General features: G+C 40.3%; 1 protein-coding gene across 3 annotated transcripts in view; it reads left to right on the top strand.

Moving 5' to 3' along the window:
- The window catches only part of COL8A1 (collagen type VIII alpha 1 chain), a 95,334-nt gene that overhangs the window by 40,395 nt on the left and 38,187 nt on the right, over positions 1-16,752 (top strand). Inside the window, exon 1 of one of the 3 annotated variants that reach the window (XM_054188607.1) lies at positions 16,264-16,359. The exons of the other annotated variants lie outside the window; for them this stretch is intronic. The gene's annotated coding sequence lies outside the window, so the exon portion shown is untranslated. Of the gene's footprint in view, positions 1-16,263; positions 16,360-16,752 lie in introns of those variants that run through there. 3 annotated transcript variants of the gene reach the window in all.

The raw sequence follows: 16,752 nt of genomic DNA on the forward strand, positions 1-16,752 counted from the left end.
TAAGTGAATTTTAAAAAATAATCTTTATTTAGACAAAATAATTAGAAAATCAACATGATGTCAAACTGAGACTGATTTTGGTAGTAATGACGGTAACTGATTAACATCAGTCTGCTTAACAACACTGTTTACATTCTTCCTGCCTCTCCTTAAAGTCGATTATTTCAAAACTCAAGGGATTTCTCTTATGCACATCTGCAAATTCAATGTCAGTTCCAGATTCACATTTTGGTGGTGAATCAAGCTGGCCTCAGTTCACCGAATAAGAGGCCAGTTTTTACCAGACAAATTGAGGTGACTTAATACTTATGGGGTTTGACTGACATATTTACTTGCTTTCACCATCTTTTTTTCACTTCTAATGAATCAACCATATTACTACACACTGTTGACAAATTGAAGATGATAGGACAGAGCAGATGAGATAGACATTAACAACTGTAAGCCAAGGACGCCTGGCTTAACTCCCTAATACCTGACACAACTACCTCTTCGAAGGGAGGCTTTCGTTTTTTGGAAAGGACTGGGAAAGAGAAGGTTTAAGGATTTTCTTTTAATTTAAACTAAATTCATGGGAAACTAGGTGTGGTATAAATATTCCAAATTACTGCACCTTCAAAATTCTATGTCTCAGTAGCATACATATCATTACTTAGTGAAACAGCTTCTCTATATGTATTCTCTTTATGTAGACATTGGTAGTGAAAAACTGATCAGTGTATCAACAAATAAGGAATTTACTTAAATTCTTGGAAAAACAAAAAGCTGAGGCTTTTTTGCATGGATACTAATCTGATACATATGCGCAGTTGTTTACCCCCACTTTATATTACACATAAAGTTTGAGTCAGCTTTTTAGTACAGAATTGAACGATACCAAAAAAAAAAAAGATTATATATATATATATAAAAAAAAGTAATAACTTAGTGTCTAGTTGTGATCTAAGCCAAGTACGAAATTAAATATGAATTGACATGAATTGGACTTCTTCCACCAGCTGAGTGGGAATGAGATTGGGCTGCTAACATCTCTGTGCAAAGAAATACTTGTCTCCACACAGAGCTGAGCAACAAGTCACGAGACCTAAAGCTTGGCACTGCCAGTGACTTGCTGGGAACCTTCAGGCGACCGTTTCTTTCCATTTTCCTTTGTTTTCCTAACTCTAAAATGTTAGTAACAAAATTTATTCATACTTGCCCTAGAAAGTCTTGTGGCTGTAAGCTAATGGTTCTTCAGCTCTAAACAGCATTATTACAAAATTGGCTGTGATAGGCACTTCATTTTGTTGAGAACAGAGACATCATTTCATTTTCTCTAGCGTGCTCCCAAATGAAGTGATACCCACCGCCAGTTGTTCTCAAACCCTGACTGGAAAACAGCAGTCTTCCCTGCTGATGCTCCTTTCAGTGGGCTATTTCCAGCTTTACATACGTTTGTTGCTATACTACCCTTTCACAGGCTTTTCCACTGACTAAGTGGAAATGAGATTGGACTGCTAATATCTCTGAGCAAAGAGATACTTGTCTCCACACAGAGCTGAGCAGTAACAACTTATGAGACCTAAAGACTGATCTTGTGCCTCTTGCTCACACTAGATTGTACTGATCGCTCCATAAGTTCTTTCATGAGAGGCACTGATAATAATCAGAGAATTGCTCAGGCTGAGAGAAGCAACAGCATCCACGTGTAGGATACAGAAATGCAGAACACTGAGCAGATCACTTAGGCCTAATAGGGATAATATCCCCATGTCACTTTCTAATACTTTTTGCAGAAATGGCTTTTTTTACCTTCAGGCATGAGGCTTCCAAAATTTTCCTTGAGAGATTCCAAATTTTGTCTTCTTGCCCCATCACTCTATCCTTTTCTTTTCTATTTCTCCTAGGCTGGTGCAGATGTTTTTTTCAGCATTCTTCTCTACTTTGCTTCTTAGCCAACTGTGTCCTTTAGCTTCTGTGACAATCTTTTGGCTTGATAAGTGTTCTTCTTGTTCTACCTTCACTTCCATGGCATAGCCCACAGAATCCTATATATGTTCTTACCTTTACTGCCTTTACAGAGACCGTCTTGCCTTTTTCCTTGGTGATCTGACACCTGTTGTTGCAACATAACAAGATGCTGGAGACAGATGGGAGAACCAACCATGTCAAATTACCCTACGGGACATGCTGTGAAATACACAGCGCACGTCCATTGAATCTCCTGACCAAATGTCTTCAAGATGTGTTTTTGTAAATTTGCATTGTCACTGGTATACCAAGAGCAAATGCCACAGCATGTCAGTTCAAAGGAATATCTCAGAAGATTGGCAGTAGATGCTGGGAGCTCTAATCCCAAGAATTATCATAGCATGGGCAAATCAATAGATTTTTTTCAGTAGCTTCCTAAGAGATGGCTGCAATGAGGTGGCTGGTTTGTTTGTTCTAAAAGCCCTGTTTACCGAAGATTTTAAACTTATTAGGCTGCAGTTCAGTGTAAGTCCCAATACCTGCCGTAAAAGTACAGTGTAAGCGATACTGATAGCTTCCTGCTGTAAAGAAAGACTTACTTAAAATATTGTAGAATGCTTTCTTGGTGATGAAGAGCACAGAGTTTTCTGCTGATATCATTTTACGCGGTGAAAAAAGTCAGAGGACTAGTTCAAACTGAGTCACAAGCATTTCTGCTGAGAAAGCAACAACTGCCTCAGAGCCATCGAACAATGAGCTCTGCTTTGAAGAGCTAATACAAGTTTATTTGCTCTGCAACAGAGCAAACCTTCAGTTCTGATTTTTTTGAAACATTCTTTCAAGAGTTTAGCCTGGGTTTTGCACAACCTTTTCAGAATTAAGCACCCTACCAGACTGCTGCCAACAAAGGTTGCTTAATTCCTCAGTAAAGGGGGAGTCTTGTTATTTAAATAAAGTAGCTACTGTAGTAGATTTGCAGATATGTTAAGAGTATTACAGGATCTAGAGGTAGATTTAGGAAGAAAATACTATAAAGCAGGAAAAAATTAAACAGTGTACTTATTGAACCTTAAAAGACATTATGACATGTGATGTGATTGCATCAGATAAGAGCAGGTGGAACTGTGTTACCTGTACATGCGACGTAATTCATGTTGCAAAGTGACACTTGATTATAGTTACACTTTCCTTTAAAACATGGTCACCTTTTAAAACCTGACTGTCCACCACCACCAATTACATTAGGGGAAGAAAAGGGAAGCCACAGGGTTCTTCTGTCCCATTTTACGGACTGCAAACCACCATACTGTGTTTTCCTAAGCAGTAGACTATCCACAACCTTTTCGCTGAAACTGGACTGGTGAATTCATCTGCCATATATTCACTGTGGTGGGACAGCAGCTGCTGCATTTCCTGAGGAATGACAGCAACGGAGATTATCTAGTCTAGTGCCTTTGTTGTGATGATGTAACGTGATCACTTTACACCAGCCGTTCTGCAAAAAATATTTCAGAGTCAACTCAGTTTCTGTTCCTCATGGGGACACAAGCTTTCATTCTGCTTTAGTCACCAAAATGAAAGTGCTTTTAAGTGCTATGGTAGTGGCCTGGACACTGCGAGTTCCTCCAAAACCAGGATTTTGGTAGCAGTAGAGCAGATACTGTAGTTTCTCCATCGTTTCTCCATCTTCAGCCAGAAAGAAAGAGAGGACCTAAAGGCCATAGTCACGCACAGAAGGTATTGACTTTTTTAACTTAATCCTGAAGCACCACGAGGGGGAATCCTTGCTGCTGACCCTTCCACAGGAAGGGAGTTGCGTGACTCTTCCACCTGCACCTTTCAGGCTTGTATTCTCAAGGGCAGACGATTATATTTTGCCAGGGCGTTAAGTTATGCCGCATCACAGCAACCAGACACTCTTCTGCAAGGAGTTTAAGCAGGAACAGCTCAATAGTTCTTTCCCGTTGGTTTTCTTGTCCGTGGTCCGTAGTATGTTATAGCAATTGGCTGCCTGTTGCTGCAGGTTAATGGCTGACTGAGCATGGTTTGAAACAAGGTGTTGGGCTCGTGTCCAGGCTCTGCATAAAAGCCTCACATGTGTCTGTGTGTTGAGCTAGTGATACGTACACTTGAAGCACACAACCAGTCTAAATTTTTTCAGCTTGTGAAAGTTCATCTGTCAGACCAGCCTCTTGAACAAGCACCCTGGGATTTTACTGGAAAAAATTACTTCAACAGAAACATTCTCTCATCATACTCAAAAACCTGCATGCAAATTTGCTCCCTTTAGAGAATACACAAGGGTGCTTTAGCAGACTCAGCTGCAGAGGTTTTATTGGCAGATTATTAAAAGCTTCAAATTTTTTGATATAATTTCAAGAAAAAAAGTAGACACAGGAGACTGATACTATTAAAATACAGAGGAAGAAAGAGACACTGGGCAAACTACACAAGCAAAAATCAGAGCTGCTTCTCCTAGGAGCTTGCTTTGGATAAATTATTTCTCATCTCCAAATCCCATGGATTTGCATAAATTTAAGGAGGAGTGAGGCGATTTATTTACTGCATAAAGTGAAGGCACAGGAATTCTTTCTACCCCCCAGATTCTTGGACAGTGTCCTGCCACTAGAAGTTACAAACCATCTAGGCATTGGAAAGTGTTTTTCACCAATCCCTAAGGCCGCTGAATTTTGTTTTATGACTTTTCTGTGGAATCAAACTCTGGAATCAACCAATTTTTAATGCAAGGTGTGATCTATCTATTTTCTTTCTACTAGGTATTTATTATGCTAATTATATTCCTTTGGTATCTCAGCATCCCCATTATTTCACACTATGGACATCTGTCTGTGTATAAGTTTCATAAACTTCCCATAACCTTGTAGATACACATATAAATCATTAATCATTGTAAGAGAAATTCTGGCATCTGAAGTCAATGGCAAAACTTCCCTTGACTTCAACAAGGATCAGATTTCACCTCTCCCCCTGCAATATGTCTAGCAGGTGCCATTGCCTTTAATGCCAACTGTCAGCAGGTGTCTTTACTAGTAGTTCCAAATAACAGCATTTGCCTTATTATCCAGCATATTAAAAATGTATTTTCTGCTGGCTCACACTGAGCTTTCAGTCCAAGGTGGAGGTTGTGACATCTGCCCAATTGAGACTGCATGCTGCTGGAATGAATTCCCGGCTCCATTCCAGACTCTAGCTCTCTGTTCCTTAGTGGCTTTGGAGCTAATAGAATCATAAATGGAAGCTGATTTGTATTCTGTATGGCCGAAGAGTTGCAATAAAGCCTTAAGATGGGTGGATCTTCCAAAGCACCCTGCCAATTAGAACTATTGTTTACGCCGTTGAGCTTCTCGTTTGGTGAACCGTCCAATACTGCGTTGCATCCAGTAGGTTTCCATTCTGGCGTGTTGCAAACATGTGAGCAAATCATCTGGGTATAGAAATAATATTAACAAATATTTTGGACCTCTAGCGCAGCTTTCAACCCAAGAGCTTTAAATAACTACACATGTTAATTAAGCTCTTCCAGCTTCCACTATGAGGTAGGTAAATGTTAATATAATCGTTTTGCAGATGGAGAGACATTAGCACAGAGCTGTTAAAAGACTTGCCTGCTGGCTGATATGACTTCTGTGTGGAAGGTGGATTCTTTATTTGACAGGACTGCTTTTCGTGTGCTCTTAAGCTGCTGAAGATAAGCTGACTACATGTTCTGCCCAAGTTACCGCTATCTTTTTTTTTCAGTCTCAGATAGGACCTACTGTGTAGCTGATATATAGATTCTCAAAACCATCACATTTCACATCCTCTGCTAGAGACTTTTGTGTTCGCTGAACTGGTGACCTCTGCAAGAATTTGTACATCTAATTAATGAAGATTTCGTCTTTGGTGAAAAGCAACCCACGGGGTTATCTTTCTATCTTTCTTCAAATAAGTGCTCATTTTAGAAGAATGAAAGATTCATTTTCTCTTGTCATTTTTGGGAATCAAAGCATATCTAATTTACCCCATCCTTTGTCAGAGTCATCCCATTGTACTCAGAAATGTTATGTTTCTTTCCCCAGTAAAAATTCACCTGGAAATAGTGATATAAAAATAGGATGTTAATAGCTGTGGAATTCTGTTGATAGTTCTGATCGCTAACACAGTTATATCTATCAGTCGGTTTTGCAATTTGACCCATCTTATTTCATCAGACCTCATCCTATTCAAGTCCAATTTTAAATTAAAATAACCATATCTTTTGTTTTACTGTTATCATAACCAAATATGGTATCTACTAAAGCTGCCAGCTATCCTACTAAGATTTGAAATATCTTTTTAATGTTTGCCAGACCTAAAACTTATCCCAGTCAACCTTGTACTATTATTGCCTAAGAAATTAAAGGCACTGACCAGCTGCTGTGGAAGATAAGTCATTTTATATTTTCCTTTGCATTCATCAGTTTTTGAGGCAAGAAAGGGCTGGTATTTTTCCAGTTTCTAAAAGCCAAAGATTCTGTTAACTCCATGCTCCCATATAGGTTTAGACTACCACTTATGAATGTGGTATCTGAGGTCATCCCACATGAAATCAATAATAATATTTAAGTCCCTAGGAATTCCCCATCTCCTTAGGACTTGGAGACCAGTAAAGGTATTTAAGTCTCTAAAATCTCAATAGTTTAAGCCATGAAAGCAGAGGATAGATTTATTTTCTGCCACACGTAACATCTAAATTATCTACAGGTAATGGTAGATCCATCTTGGAAGTCACAACCGTAAAGATCACTTTGACTGTGGTGTCACTCTGATGTCATCTGGAAGAAAGGTGGAACTTACCTAGAAAACGGTTTTACAACTGACATAGCCTACTATTTCAAATGAATTCAGATTAAAGTACCAGGGATAAAAGAAAGAGGGGTTAACTCCTGGAGTTGTTCTCCCATATGCAAGCAAATTTGATTTTAGTACTAATTGCAGTGTGAACTCCAGCACGGAGAAGTTCTATTGCCATTTTCAGATAGCTACAGTATGGACAATAATTTGGGTGTAGCCAGTCCATCCCACTCTATCAAAATCCTTCTTGCCACCTCCAGAATCGACTGACATTATGCTCAATTCTACATTTTTGAAAATGTAAAATCAATGAACTAACTTCATTATGAACTTGCTCTTAATTAATGTAAAGTGATAGATCAGATTTATACTTGAGAAGATTATTTCCAATCTGCTGGCCAGAATGTTGCCAGTTTCTTACAATCCATCTTTATTCAGAATCTGTACTTTCGACACACCTTCATAATTTCAGAAGTTTTAGGATTATGATTAGAAACATTCTTATCGCCAAAATCTTTCTGTCCAACTCATAAGAGGTATCTTTCCTTGGAATTAGCATTAGTACATCTTATTATTCTTTATAGAACGGTCTCAGGAAGTCATCAAAGCCTGGACTCCTGTGGCTTTTTATAGCTGAATTATTTGCAGAATCTCTGCATCATTATATTTCCATCCAGATGTTCTTTCTCTTTCTAGATTGTCTGTAGGACTTCAGCTAAGTCAACTTACTTACTATATTTTGCAGTGCTTGTGCTGTCTCTTGTTGTATAAATTTGAGAAAATCTTTAAATGCTCCTTTTAAAGTCATTAATTAATGTTCTTATTTTTACCAGGCCATTTTGTTAATTAAATATATTCAATGGCATTTGAAATGTTTATTTCATTACTCATGCGTGACATCTGAGCATCATTTCTGATTTGTTGCATACCTCACCTTATAATTGCTGTCTCTTTAAAGCCTTTAATTTGCATAGCCGTACAGCTGGGAGTCTAGTACACTCACGTGTATAAATACCATCTATATAAGCACATCAAGTGATGAAATTCTGGAATCGAAATTCCACGCATGGTAGAAATACAGTGTGTACTGTAAGATTTAATTAGCTAATGACATTCATAAGATAAAAACAATTCAGTGCTTGGAAAAGTGCAGGATATGCTTTTGAGGGTTAGGGAGGCAAGGGGCAGGGGAACGTGAGATCTGACTGAGATCACAGGACATATCCCAAGTGAAACATAGTTCAAGAGGTGGGATGTGTCACAATTTCTTCAAACACACAAGGGGTGTTTGTGCTGCTGGTCCTGGATGAGGCTTCATATTCCTGTAGAAAGAAAGACCAACCCACTGACTTAGGTACTACCCTGAGGCAAGGAACAACTCCTTGCTATGGCTCCCATCGCGTACACACCTTCTGACCAACCCTGGAGCAAGGATTTAACCTCATTTCCAGCCACAAAATGTGTGCAGCACCTCTTGCCCACCTCACAAGGTACTGTGAAGATAAATATGTGAATATTTAGGTGCTACTGTAATGATGACCAAATAAGCCACTGGCATAAGCTTATCGGCTACTATATTAGCATGGAGAGGAATTCTCCCGTCTGCCTGTAATGGGAAACTCCTAAAATCTTGCCTTAAAAGGCATGGACAACAAACAGCATGAATCCCTAAGGGAGATGAAGAGGAGGTCATACTTTACAGTCCACAGAGGCATTTTACTTCCAAGGGTGGCATTTTCAACATAATCTCAGTACTTTTTCCTCTATAAACCTGAAAGCATTTTACTTTATGATGAAATATAGAAATATAACATTTCTCCTTTTTTTATTAGTAATAGTAGACCATGTTCCTTTCCGTTTCCTCATCCCAGCCTGAGTAGAAAACACACATCTGTTTGAGTATGTTTAATTGCTTTGATTTTACTTAAAGTATGATGAAAAAAAAAAACCATGCTTTTCTGTAATTGGTATTTTGCTCTCTGCTAAGTCATTTCCACCAGTTTAATTTAAGCCCCTGATTCAGCAAAGAAACTAATCATGTACATAACTCAATGTAGAACACTTAATTACTCTCAAAAATAAATGAGATGCGTGTTTAAATACTATATCAACTCAGTGCTCTACAGACTCGAATAGAAAAGTTTTGCCTTTTCTTTATGATGTGAGATTCTATAAAGCTAACATAGACACTCTTTGACAATTTCATCTGGCGAGCTGGCAGGGAAGAAGACCAGCCTGGCTAAACCAAGACCTTTGGCTAGAACGCAGGAAGAAAATTGAAGTTTATGGCCTATGGAAGAGGGGGCAGGCCACTCAGGAAGACAAGTCTTAGGAGGAGCGGCTGAGGGAGCTGGGGTTGTTCAGCCTGGAGAAAAGGAGGCTGAGGGGGGACCTTATCACTCTCCACGACTACCTGAAAGGAGGCTGTAGCGAGGTGGGGGTCGGTCTCTTCTCCCAAGTAACAAGTGATAGGACAAGAGGAGACGGCCTCAGGTTGCACCAGGGGAGGTTATCAAGCATAAATAAAAAGCTACTTCTCATAAAACTAGGAAGCAAATGGCAACAAGGTTGTGCTTAATGCGTTGGCAATTTCTGCTCTCCCAGGCTTTAGAGTCGTCTCAGGAAGGGTGCCAAATGCACGTTTCTTTGCACAGCTCGGATCAATTGGGTGAAACCAATTGCAAATAATCCACAATACTTGGGCATTATCTCCTATCAGTTCCCCAGGTGGCAACACATCTGCCTAACTGCACCACAAACTGAACAGGGGTCCGTTTGCAAAAGACAGAGGGAGTGAAAAGAAAATCGCTACGTATTATCTACCGAAGCAGGGGCAGATCAGGAGCCAGTGCTAGATCTGGTATTGCCAGACAACTGAGCTGGCAATTATTACAGACATTTTTAAAAATAAATTTGACACCAGAGGCCAGAAAGCTTTGTCATCACTAATCTAATCCCTGATCTAAGCCAAAGGGCCTGGAAAGCAACCAGTGACTTTCTGTGAGGGCTCTGGGCTTTGTGAGGAAGGCACCCACCTGGCTTCCACCATGTGGCAGCTCTCGGAGCCCGTGCTGGGGCTGGATGGGCAGCTGGAGCCACCTGAAATGGAGAAACACATTCCAGCCAGCGACCAGAAGCTCAGGGGCTGGTTGGCAACAGTGTACTCTGGAGATACCTGGGCTGATACTTTGAGGTCTCCTTTCTGGCAGAAAATGCTCCTCTGTCTACAAGAATCAAGATTCTTTTGTGAAAATGTACTGTTTTGACCAAAATTTAGTTAGTGCTTTTGTCAGCATTAATCACTCAGATGTGGCATTCAGATGAAACGGGGTAGTGGGCACATTTCAAATGGGCTTGAATAAATCTGAGGTAAAACCAGTCAAGCTACCCACAAGTTTCCCTTGTGAAATCAGTACTCCTCTTTCGCTCTCCTCCCTCTCCAAATGCTTCTTCCCTCTAAGGTTAGCATATCCCTGTGGCGGCCGAGCAGAGCTGCCTGGGGCCCACTGGGTCCTGGGGTACATGGCACTGCTGAAGCCCAGCTGCGCAGAGATTAGGAGCCACTACTCCTGAGTTTTCATTTTGCCCTGGCCGATAAAATTCTTGAAGTAAATGGAGAGACATCCTCAGGTGTGTTTGGCTCTGTGAAGTTACTCCTACTGCTGGGACACCAGTGGCTGTGGAGAGTAAAAACACAGGCAAGGAAGACCTTAGGCCAAGTACCTCAATTTTCAACCACTAAGCCAATCAGCACATGAAGAGCATCACCCAGAAAATTGAAGTTTATGGCCTATGGAAGAGGGGGCAGGCCACTCAGGAAGACTACAGTGATTTTGTGAGGCTAGGCAGGGAGAAAATTAGAAGGGCCAAACCCCAACTAGAACTTAATCTGGCTATTGCCGTAAAAGACAAGAAAAATGTTTCTATAAATACATGAACAACAAAAGGAAGACTAAGGAGAATATCCATCCTTTACTGGATGCAGGGGGGAAAACACAGTGACCAAAGTTCAGGAAAAGGCTGAGGTATTTAATGCCTTCTTTGCCTCAGTCTTTAATAGTAAGGCCAGTTGTTCTCTGGGTATCTAGCCCCCTGAGCTGGAAGATGGGGACAGGGAGCAGAATGAACCCCCCATGATCCAAGGGGAAGTGGTTAGAGAGCTACTACACCACTTAGACTCACACAAGGTCTATGGGGCAGGATGGGATACTGAGGGAGCTGGCAGAAGTGCTCACCAAGCCATTTTTCATGATTTATCAGTAGTCCTGGCTAACTGGGGGGGTCCCAGTTGACTGGAGGCTCGCAAATGTGACACCCATCTACAAGAAGGGCCGTAAGGAGGATCTGGGGAATTATAGGCCTGTGAGTCTGATCTCGGTGCCAGGGAAGGGTACAGAGCAGATCATCTTGAATGCCATCGTGTGGCACATACAAGACAACCTGGCAATCAGGCCCAGTCAGCATGGGTTTATGAAGGGGAGGTCCTGCTTGACTAACATGATCTCCTTCTATGACAAGGTGACCCACTTAGTGGATAAGGGAAAGGCTGTGAATGTTGTTTGCCCAGACTTTAGTAAAGCCTTTGCACCATTTCCCACAGCATTCTCCTGGAGAAACTGGCTGCTCATGGCTTGGATGGGCGTATGCTTCACTGGTTAAAAAACGGGCTGGATGGCCAGGCCCGAAGAGTGGTGGTGAATGGAGTTAAATCCAGTTGGCAGCCAGTCACAAGTGGTTTGTATTAAAAATAGTGTGGCCAGCAGGACTAGGGAAGTGACTGTACCTCTGTACTCAGCACTGGTGAGGCCGTACCTCAAGTACTGTGTGCACTTTTGGACTCCTCACTACAGGAGGGACATTGAGATGCTGGAGTGTGTTCAGAGAAGGGCAATGAAGCTGGTGAGGGGTCTGGAGAACAAGTCTTAGGAGGAGCGGCTGAGGGAGCTGGGGTTGTTCAGCCTGGAGAAAAGGAGGCTGAGGGGAGACCTTATCACTCTCCACGACCACCTGAAAGGAGCCTGTAGCGAGGTGGGGGTCGGTCTCTTCTCCCAAGTAACAAGTGATAGGACAAGAGGAGACGGCCTCAGGTTGCACCAGGGGAGGTTTAGGTTGGATATTAGGAAAAATTTCTTCACTGAAAGGGTTATCAAGCATTGGAACAGGCTGCCCAGGGAAGTGATTGTGTCACCATTCCTGGAGGTATTTAGGAGACATGTAGATGTAGTGCAGAGGGACATGGTTTAGTTGTATCTTGTTAGTGCTAGGTTAACGGTTGGACTTGACGGTTTTAAAGGTCTCTTCCAACCAAAACGACTCTATGATTCTGTGATTCTTTTCTTTTGGCTTTTTCTATTTGCCAAAGATCAAAGATGTAGAGTGTCCAATATTCAGTTATCTGGGTATCAGCAATGGAGGACAGAATTTAATTTTGTTTGTTTGTATGTTTCTGCCCATGCAGAGTACGCAGATGACAGTCAAGTTTGTTCTCTGCTCTGATATTTCATCATGATTATGGTGTTTACAACAATTCTTTTAAATGCATTATCCAGAAGTTAGCATAGTCCTTACAGCCACCACTTAGCTTTTTAAGGTAAATTACATGAAAGGATGTGATGTGGTTCAGGGAGTTCAGCCAAGGAAATAAACAAGCAGCAAGAATTGGCTGGTGCCAGGCAGGGTAAGGAACACTATCTATACCTGTGGTAAATAGAGTATATTGGTTATTGCACGCTATATTAGCAGGTTATGTGTTCTGACATTATATTAGATTATATCAAAAATGTGCATTTCACTTCATTTTTTCTTATAAAATGAGAGTAAGCTGATAAAAATTCCAGGATGGATAAAGAATTGGTTTGTTGAGATTGGCAGCAGTAAGGAACTGGAAAGTTTACTTTTCTATTTTTTTCCTTTTTTAAGGGGCATGCATAAATAACCTGACTAAAATTACACCATGCCCTTTATACCTACTGTTTCCTTTTACAGGTACTTCTCCCAGAAATAGCTAGTTTTGGCTGGCACTAGCAAATCTTTGTATGTATTAGTTAGAATCAGGAAAAATTTCAAGACAGAAATTCAGTAGTCTTAACAGAGCTTAGATTTCATCATAAATTTGAAATTCTGTCCGAGTTCATGGTGTAGAAACATACCAGAGAGAAACACGCAGTGATACATAATTCTGTCCTGAAGGCCTGGCAAAATTTCTGTCTGGACCAATAATAGCTCCCTATAATCTTCTTGGCACTCAGAGGCCTACTCTTTAATTGCAGTGCAGCGTGCTCCTACAAACCTTCTCTGGGGAGGTGGTTTTGTAGGAATTGCTTTGGCTGAAAAGCCCGAGAAGCTTATCACACTTATAAGCCACTATTAACAAGAAACACATCTTGTGGTAGTTCCAGTATCGCTAAAGAAATGGCCTGACATTACCCAGTGCCTGTGTTTACCTCAAGACAAGTATCTCACACATTGCCTGGCAAACAAAAACTAAATCACTGAATTTTCACGGACTAAACAGAGTGCAACAACTATGCCTATTTACAAGCAAGTTGCAATCACACCCCAATAGCCTCCAATAGCCTAATCACAAAGAATCAAGTTACTGACATTCAGTGGATGATAGAAAATGTCTTTTATACCTATCAAACAAGTCCAAAGTATTGCATAAATTAAGAAGGTAGAAAAATTCCTCAGGAATGATGAGGCAAATTAAAAATGGAGAAAAAGGAGAAGTTGCTTTTATTGGCTTAAGGGAACACCTTCACAGCTAGATATTCAAAGCATTGTGCCGGTTCCTAATTATTTAGCCATGTATTTCTCTGAATAAAGTCCACAGGAATTGTCTGGTTAAGACCACCCATTTAGTTCTCAAATTTTGATCCTTAATCTTTTGGCTTGATTTTCCATAAATTTTCTGTTCACTTTCCCTGTTTAAACTCTCCTGCGTAGCATGAAAAAGTGGCATAAAACCAGCGCAGCCCTGCAGGGTATGCACGGTGAACAGCTACTTTTGTTATCATATGAGGAAAAGACGGATTTCAATGGGGAGTCGGTAGGAACAGGGTCCCGGCGAGTAGCTGGAAGAACAAACAAGCGGTGTTAAGCAGAGCAAATACTTACCGACCTAATTCACTCTCATGGCAAGAAACACAGCTCAACTCCAACCCTATCGAGTAGTTGTACAGAGTTTACAGCACACGTGCAGTTACACTGAAGTTACCCCAGCTGGGGAAATACGTGCCTCCACACGCATGCTTAAATCCCTCCCCACTGGGGCCTGGCAGGCTAAAGTGTCTGTCAGATCCGTACTGAAGCACCCGCTGTGCAGCCAAGGAAGAACTCTCGTAGTGCGTTTTGACGAAGGTCCCTGCCTGCCTGTCAGGCACCAAAAGGAGCACGTCCTTTCCCAAGGCTTGAGGGTGCAACACGAGCTCATGTAAGATGCTTACCGTCTTGCTGACTTGAGCTCTCCGTTGGATACTAGGTCAAGAAGAGGGAATGAATAAAAAGAATACTAGGTCTTAGAAAACACAATACCTGTTTCACCCAGCAGTGACCCAAATTACAGGCAATATTGCCTGATCGCATCAGATAGAAGGATTAATGTTGTTTCTTAAGTCTCATAGTGAGTCGTAACCTGCTGAGAACACACCCAATGTTACTGATCCTATTTACTGTCCTCTAAATAGGAAGGAAGATAGTGTTTAATATCCAGGTTAAGTTAGCCACGTGCACTGAAATACTAAAGTACCCGTAATAGGCAATCAGAATGATTCTTTTCAAAGACAGAATAGACAAGGTATTTTTTTAGCAGCACAGAATGATAAAGTTAACTGCACTCCCATCTGAATGATTCGGAATTTACTACGCTGAAAAAAAAAAGAAAAAATGCAAGATGTCATGACATCCCTCCCTTCTGTTTTTATCAGTCACTGGTAGAAACTTGGCAAGCCATTTCTGAAGCAACTGTGACAAACTCAATATTTTTTTTTTTTGTGGGGGAATATAAAAATGCTTTTACCTCAGTGTTGCTTAAAGTTTTGGTTATGATTCAAGCATCTCAAAATATTGAGAATAATTGCAACATTGTGTGCTGCCAGCATTTGTAGTACAAAACTCTTAGTGTTTTTCTCACACTTTATTTGAAAAAAGAACATTTTGCACCTCAATAGATAGTTGTGGTTTTGGATCATAAAAGCACTAAGGGTTTTGATCTGTTCTGATTCCTACCCCTTGTGTCTCATTTTTCTTATGGCTTAGAACAAAATATTAATGTGACTCATCTGTCATAAGTAATTTTCATATCCTCTACCCTCTATTTTTGTATGTGACTAGAGGAAAGCTGTAGTTATGTAAAAGTATTTTTGTATTTTGTGTAAAGGAGGATGGGAATGATAGGTACTTTAAGCAAGAAAAGAACAATGTCAGGAGAAAGGAGTGAATTATAAATGAAAGCAAGTTATATATATAGTAATTAAATGTAGTAAATACTTTAAAACATGCTATTTCAATCTGCTATTTCTTAGCTTTAAAGATCACAGCTGTCAACCCTGGAACATTAGAAAAGGAAATAATAAATGGGGAGAAAAAAAAAGTAGAGTTTATGGACTGGTTTGTCCAAAGTAAGCCCCAAATTTGATACTGAAACATTTATAAGGACATTAATTATGCTTTAAAAGCTGGTATTTGAAATTGCAAGTCAGTTTCAGGATGTCAGTGTTTTCTGGTACAGTTTAGGAAACCCTATGTAGCGTGTTGCTTTCAAAGGATGTAATTATGTGTACACATTCCTGTGACTTTTCTCCAGACCAGCCTTCTATTCCACAGTAGTTCTTTCTCACAAAAATTTTAAAAATTCTCAAGAAAATAACACAAACAATGAGCACAGCAATGATTTTGCTACAGAGGCATTTGCAGCAATTGACCAGATTCCTCTTTTCTCCCTCAAACACCAGACTGAAATATTTTACTAAGTAGATCCAGCTCAATGCAAACCTCATTTCACAAAAGTCATTTGTATTTGGGCTGAATATTGAATCAGCAGGACTTAAGTATATGCTTAAAATAGAAGTTATATTTATATGACTACTTAAATTAACCAGGGGTCATGCTGTTTCTGTGTTAAGAGAGAGAATACGGTGATTTTCTGCCTTGCTGCTTTTGCCTCTCTGTACTTGAATTGCAAACACAAAATGTTGTTTTCCACACCCAGTTAATACCTGCAGGCAGCCGAGTGGGAGGGAGAGGAGAGTGCATGCCATCTTACTGTATTTGAAGATTTAGTACATTCTTAAAACAGAGCAATGAAATGAAACTCTACCAATGAGGAAATCTAATGCTTAAGATTCCTCTTAGGAACGGTTCTGTCATTCTCCTGTCTTTCATATTCCCTCCCTCCCTTGCTTTTCCAGGAAGCCTTCTTGGGACTTAATTTCTCCATAAGAAAAAAGACTGCCCTGGTTTGCTTCATGTTCCCCAACATTATGGCTTTAGACTTGGAACTTCTCCAAACAGTCCTAATATATATATATCAGAATCTCCACATGATTGAATAACACAGGGGAGACATGGATTGTTTCGGTAGGAAATCTTTCATGAGATAATTTTTTTCAAGTTAAAAAAAAATATTGCACCATTATAGGTTTTCAGTTTTGAAAGTAGGTAAGTGGAAAAATGCACATGAAGTGATCAGTCTCAGGACATGAATAGCTGGATGATTATGATTATAATATTAATAGTATTAATATTAATAGTATATTAGTTTTAAAGAGAATAACATCTCAAAGTGGCCAGGAGTTCCTCAGAAAAATCAGTGGAAGCCTGTTGAGTGATTTACTGGAGCCAGAATTTGGCCTTTTATTGGTTACACTGTGTAGCAAAACCAAACTCTTGGTACTGGCCAAGGGCATCCTTGGGGCAGGCAAAGCAGGCAGGGGTAGTGGTGGTGTAGTGGGATGGGGAAAGACAGGTGAG

The sequence above is a fragment of the Rissa tridactyla genome, chromosome 1, assembly GCF_028500815.1.
Source record: "Rissa tridactyla isolate bRisTri1 chromosome 1, bRisTri1.patW.cur.20221130, whole genome shotgun sequence".
NCBI lineage: Eukaryota > Metazoa > Chordata > Aves > Charadriiformes > Laridae > Rissa > Rissa tridactyla.